The sequence below is a fragment of the Girardinichthys multiradiatus genome, chromosome 4 (assembly GCF_021462225.1).
Source record: "Girardinichthys multiradiatus isolate DD_20200921_A chromosome 4, DD_fGirMul_XY1, whole genome shotgun sequence".
Lineage (NCBI taxonomy): Eukaryota > Metazoa > Chordata > Actinopteri > Cyprinodontiformes > Goodeidae > Girardinichthys > Girardinichthys multiradiatus.
Window position 1 is genome coordinate 48040598 of NC_061797.1, and position 6647 is coordinate 48047244.

General features: G+C 44.4%; 1 long non-coding RNA gene across 2 annotated transcripts; it reads right to left on the bottom strand.

The window, feature by feature from the left end:
- Positions 1–464: 464 nt before the first annotated feature.
- On the bottom strand, positions 465–6095 carry LOC124867450. 2 transcript variants are annotated; one of them, XR_007038059.1, is made up of 5 exons: positions 5965–6095; positions 3457–3582; positions 3264–3391; positions 1037–1134; positions 465–952 (listed from the first exon to the last, which is right to left on the bottom strand). It is a non-coding gene; the product is annotated as an uncharacterized LOC124867450 (long non-coding RNA). The 2 variants fall into 2 exon arrangements; XR_007038060.1 differs by lacking the exon at positions 3264–3391.
- Between the last annotated feature and the right edge of the window lie 552 nt (positions 6096–6647).

Here is a 6647-nt window from a genome sequence, read left to right on the forward strand (position 1 = left end):
CCAGGGAACCAAACAGTTACTTTCTGTGCCAGCGCAAATCATAAGTTGATTTACCACCCATGATTATCACTGCATTTCAAAATGAATACCATTTTCACCATACATACAGGACAGGCATTTTCAGAAATCAAATGCCGGTTTAGCAGTTATTGGTTAGTGGGGCGTTTTAAGAAAATGCCAAAAGCATATTTTTACAATAAGTCAGAGCTTTAGGGGCGTATGTTTTCTACAACGCTTTAGTTTCCCAAAAAAATGATTGTGATGAATTCTTAGTTTTAGAGCAATGTTGTAAAAACATGTTTATTTCCTTCCATCCCATGTATGCAAATAGATTTACAGAATGTGAAAAAAAAAAAAAACTCTTCAAATTAATGGAAGACAGAAAGACATGACATTTTAAACAAACGGTCATAGTTTTCTTTACCGATTTAACCCACATGCAGAATGACACTCAGAGGCAGGAGAACAGTTTAACAAGTTTATTTTGACAGGTTGTCGACGTGGAACTGGATACACAAACTGTGGGAAGGGAGATCAGGTAAATTACTCTTGAGGTTTGAAATTGAATTTCTGAGAATAAGTTCTTACTGATGAAGCAAACGTGATAGGCTGAGGGAGAACAATGCAGAGCCTGGGAGGACTGACGGTTACTGCTGAATAAGGGCTTTAATCCAAATTAAGTGGTGAGCTCTCTGGTGAAGAGTCAGGTAAGCACAAGGTAGTTGGATTCTCACACAACAGTTCTCAGTAAAATGGAATACCTTGAGAAGTTTCTTGAGACTTGATGTAAAGTTACAGGTGGAGGGTGAGCAGGGTTCACTTGCCTGAGATCCTAGGAGTCGAAGGGCTTGGGCTGTTCGCTGGAACTTGATCCAAAATCATTCTAGAAGGGTTGAAGTCTTGATTCTTGGCTGGGATTGACTGGAGCTTCAAGCCAGGACTAGGAAGTCACCTGAGAAGGAGCACAGAACAAGGTAAGACAAAATTGAGTCAAAAGTACTAGAAAGAAGCAAGGAAACTGGCCAGGAGAAGTTACCCCAAAGGCTAACACTCAGGCACCAGAGTGCAGACAGCCCAGCCTTCTTAAACACCTCCAGAAGAAAAAAGATTGGCAGCACCTGCTCACCTCAGCACCTGTGTACACACAATCAGAGGCTCTGGCGGCATCTAGTGGTGAATGATTGTTAACAGCGGGCATGAAAGGACACACAAAATCCCAGACCCCGACACAAACAAAGGAAAGCTAGAAATAGAAATCAAACTGCAGTGACTGTTTTGAAAAACTGCAAGGTAAATGGTAAAAAAAATAATGCTGAAGGGACACAGGTTGCTCTATTTAGCTATAAAAAGAGGCATAAAACAGATTTCATAAAAGTAATGAAAACTGAAAATATAAATAAACATAGCCTAAGGTAAATGAAAAAAGAAAATTTAACAAGCAAACATAAATCCCCAGGGATCAGTTAATATAAGTGACAGATGTGATTCCCTTTACTAATTTGACTTGACTTTAGCTGAATTTTTAGTTCGTTCGTTCGTCGTCTTCCGCTTTATCCAGGACCGGGTCGCGGGGGCAGCAGACTCAGCAGAGACGCCCAGACGTCCCTCTCTCCAGACACCTCCTCCAGTTCCTCCAGGGGGAGCCCAAGGCGTTCCCTGGCCAGCTGAGAGACATAGTCCCTCCAGCGTGTCCTGGGCCGTCCCCTGGGCCTCCTCCCAGTGGGACGTGCCTGGAACACCTCCAGAGGAAGGCGTCCAGGAGGCATCCGGTATAGATGCCCGAGCCATCTCAACTGGCTCCTCTCGATGTGGAGGAGCAGCGGCTCTACTCCGAGCCCCTCCCGGATGGCCGAGCTCCTCACCCTATCTCTAAGGGAGTGCCCGGCCACCCTACGGAGGAAGCTCATTTCAGCCGCTTGTATCCGTGATCTCGTTCTTTCGGTCATGACCCAAAGTTCATGGCCATAGGTGAGGGTAGGAACGTAGACCGACCAGTAAATTGAGAGCTTTGCTTTTCGGCTCAGCTCTCTCTTCACCACGACGGACCGGCACAGCGCCCCCATTACTGTGGCAGCTACACTGATCCGTCTGTCGATCTCCTGCTCCATTCTTCCCTCACTCGTGAATAAGACCCCGAGATACTTAAACTCCTCCACTTGAGGCAGGAACTCCCCTCCAACCTGAAGAGGACAAGCCACCCTTTTCCGGTCGAGTACCATGGCCTCGGACTTGGAGGAGCTGATCCTCATCCCAGCCCCTTCACACTCGGCTGCGAACCGCCACAGCGCATGCTGTAGGTCTTGGCTAGAGGGGGCCAGCAGGACCACGTCATCCGCAAAAAGATGAGACGAAATCCACTGGTCCCCAAACCAGACCCCCCTTGGCTGCGTCTAGAAATCCTGTCCATAAAAGTTATGAACAGGACCGGCAACAAAGGGCAGCCCTGCCGGAGTCCAACATGCACCGGGAACAGGTCCGACTTAGTGCCGGCAATGCGGACCAAACTCCTGCTCCGCTCGTACAGGGACCGGATGGCCCCTAATAAAGGGCCCCCGATTCCATACTCCTGGAGCGCCCCCCACAGGGCATCACGAGGGACACAGTCGAATGCCTTCTCCAGGTCCACAAAACACATGTGGACCGGTTGGGCAAACTCCCATGAATCCTCGAGTACCCTGTAGAGGGTATAGAACTGGTCCAGTGTTCCATGGCCGGGACGAAAACCACGCTGCTCCTCCTGAAGCCGAGGTTCCACTATCGGTCGGACTCTCCTCTCCTGAATCTTTAGTTGCAAGGTTTTAACTTCGTGGTGCATTTGATGAACAAACACTCTCATAGGTATGAACATCGTGTACCAGCTTGTTAGATCAGAAACTATGAAATTATTCAGATCATTGAATCAATATGTTTCTTCTGACTGGATGTAGTTTGGAGCGACCCAGCCAGACTTGAATCTGATAGAGAATCTGTGGCAGGAGCTAGAGATTAAGATGATGGGCTTCCAACCTCAAAGGCTTGGAGCTCATCATCAGAATATCTGCTCAGTGATTAGAAGAAGGGCTTAAATGCAGTAATATCAATATATTTTTTTCTATTGATTACTGAGAAGGCTATAAAAACATTTCAATCATCATCATTGTGTATGAAGAGGATGTTCTTTAGAAATCAAACATCTGCTCAGCCCCTTATAGCTGTAGACTACAGCAAACTCTAATGGTTAGCAGCAGAAATACATGAAGAAAACATTTCCACATATATCTCACCACGAACTGAAGAAATAATGTATTTCCTCAGCATGACTGTGTCGCCCTCTGCAGGCCACACTGTGTCTGTGGTGTGATGCAGCTGTGGTCAGACCTTTGAGTGGTTCCCATGAAGCTCTTGCACATTTCTGCATGACGTAAAGTGTGAGTTAAAAAACAGGACAGGTGGAGAACAGAAGAAGAAGTATCAAACCTGTCTCTAGAAGATGAGCATCATCTGAAAGTCCGATCAGGAAAAACTCCAACAAACACCTGCTGCAACTGAGAGACTAGAACAGGCGAGGACTTTGGTGTGATGGATCTGCCAGGATGGTCTCTTCTGATGAGATAAGAACAGAACTGGGATGCTATGGGACTCCAGACCCACAAACTGACAAACACGACTCTTTGACACATCTTCTACACAATGAAGACTTGAATGTAACCTATTGTTTAAACCTGATTCCTATCATCAGAATCAGCTTTATTCCCAGGTTTTACAGACAAACAAGGAATTTGACTCCGGTACACTTTGCTCTAAGATTTGTTTTTTAAATATATATATAATAATGGAAATAGAAAATGTCTAATGTACATTTATACATAAGTGACTTTACAATAGAATATAATGTGAGATCAGTCCAAGTATGCATGGTGACTGTTCTTCAGAGAAACAGCCTGGGGGAAGAAACTGTCTCTGTGGCGGCTGGTTTTAGCAGACAGCGCTCTGTAGCGGCACCTGAAGGTAAAAGCCTAAATAATTTGTGTGCAGGGTGTGTGGGGTCTGCAAAGATTTTAGCTGCCCTTTCCTGACCATAGACCTGTATAAGTGCTGGATGGAGGGAAGGTCAGCCCTGATGATTCTCTCTGCAGACCTGATTGGTCGTTGCAGTCTGGACCTGTCCTGTTTTGTGGATGATCCAAACCACACTGAGATGGATGTAGACAGGACAGACTGAATGATGGCAGTGGAGAAGATGACCAGCAGGTCCTGTGGAAGGTTGGACTTCTTGAGTTGCCTCAGGAAGTACAATCCCCGCTAGACCTTCTTCCGAACATTGTCTATGTGTGAAGACCATCTCAGGTTTCAAGAAATGGTGGTTCCTAGGAACCAGAAGTGGTCCACTGTAGATACAGTGTTGTTGAGGGGGGTATATGGGGGTGGGTTTCTCTGAAAATCCACCAACATCTCCATAGTCTTGAGTGGGTTACGTTCCAGGTTTTTTAGAGTTGTTTGTGCAAGTAGTCCTTTTGTGTGGGAGTGAGGTGTGAATGGCTTATTTTTAAACCTGCAAAAGATGCTGTTGAGTTTGTCAGCCAATCAGTGGGGTCATCACAGTGTAGTGGGATGGGCTCCTATAGCTAGTAACAGTCTTGTGAAGTGAACCATGGTTTGTTGTAGTTGTATGTGTGAAAGGTCTTGGTCTGTAAACACATGTCCTCACAAAACTGATGTATAATGTCACAGCATCAATGAATACAAACATCTAAAGGGTACTGTACTGGATTGTGTTAACTGAGCCAGCTGACCTGTGTGTGACCTGTTCTGCTAATCAGATCATGACTTTATGCCAAGATACCCTCATTAAAATTCCTTAACTGGTACAAACAAAGCAGCCATGAATCAGACTGTGTCAGTGCTGAAGGACCGGATGGACTCGGCGTCAGACTGAACTAAACCTGTAACCTATCAGCCTTCAGGCTTTGAAACCAGGTCAGAACAGAACACAGACTGGTGACTCACTGGGGGTCACCATCTGGCCACTCACTTCAAGCAACACATCTTTCTGAATTTGCATTGAAGAACCTCCTCTGTGTGTCTGTTCATTTGTCTCTTTAGAAGTTAAACTGTAAATAGATCAAGTGCCACGCACTATAAACATCTTCAATGAGATCTGGATTTCATCAGATGAATTTTTCTGGAGCTCCATGGTGTACCTAAGCCTAGATCTTTTGTATTGCAAATATAGGATTTGAGGCAGATGGTTCCAGCCACAGTTAGTTGGAGCAAACATCAGATTAATTTGGGGCCTTTAATGGTTTACCTGAACTGTTCTTTTTTTTGGTGGAGTACAACATCTACCTGCGAACCAGGAACCATTGAGCATCAAACCTATCTCAAAATGGAAACTTGTGGAGCACGGTGTCACTGTTTGCAATGATGCCAGATGAACTTCATCATAAACTAATTAGATGCTGACCAAGAAAAAAGCTCCTGCTCCAAAATCAGCACCTGCAAAATCTGCAGCTGCCCACATGGCCAAGCTAAATGTCATATGGAGAAAAGGTTGAAGGTCAGACCAAGATTGAGTTCTTTGGAGGAGTCAAGCTGAGACTTTCAAACCTAAGAACAATGTACCAGTTGTCAAACATGCGTCTGGCAGCTTCATGCTGTAGGACTACTTCAACGGACAATGTGAATGAAATGATGAATATGTTGGGATACCTCCACAGGTACCTTCAGGTTCTTGGTGCACCAAGAACAAGGACTTTGGAAGAGTCAAATATGTCAGTCAGTCAGTCAGTCATTTTCTACCGCTTATTCCATAGTGGGTCACGGGGGAGCTGGAGTCAAATATGTCATATTTAATATTGTTCCACTGCCAAAAATATAGGCAGTGGAACTGAACGTGACCTTTTTAAATCAAAGCTTGAGAGTTTTTTCTTCAGGCATGAGCTTAAGGTATTTGAGTTGCCTTCATCCCTCAGTCTTTAAGCTCACCTGTTGCATTTGCTCCTTGCTGGATTCTCCCGTCACTCTCCCAGATTTCACGTCATTCTCTCCTGCGTGTTACTCCACCATGTTCCTGATCCTGTTTTCTCATTTAATGTAATAAATTAAGTTCATTCAAGGCTCCAGTCCTGCTCCTCCACCACACCCCATGACAGGCAGGCTTTTAATATTTAACCTCTTAAGCCCAACCCCCAAACTCTTGTTTTCTTCTACTTTCTTTACTGCGAGTTCCATTAGTTAAACATAAACACATGTGGTTTGCACAGAAATAGTAGAATCTTGGCTAAACGCTGATATAAACAATTTCTACAAACACCAAAAACAGTTCAAACTAAAGGCAGTTGAATCAGAAAATAAACAAACTCCATAAAATGACGTGACCACAAAACTCGTTTTCAGCTGTTCACCACACGGCTTCTACACACACAACCAGCATGTCTGCTGTACGCAGAGAGCTCGCAGATTCCAAAAAATACATGTTGTTGCAATCCACCCAGGTTTTACTCAACAAGCAGCAAAGGAAGACCAGAATTATCACTCCCATTTGAAAAACATAATTATTTACATCATGATTTTTGATCACAGATATTGAAATAAATGATTCATTGATCTGTGTGAAATAATCAAAAGTTCCAAAAAAATAAAGTTACTCACGGAGAAAATTCTCCATA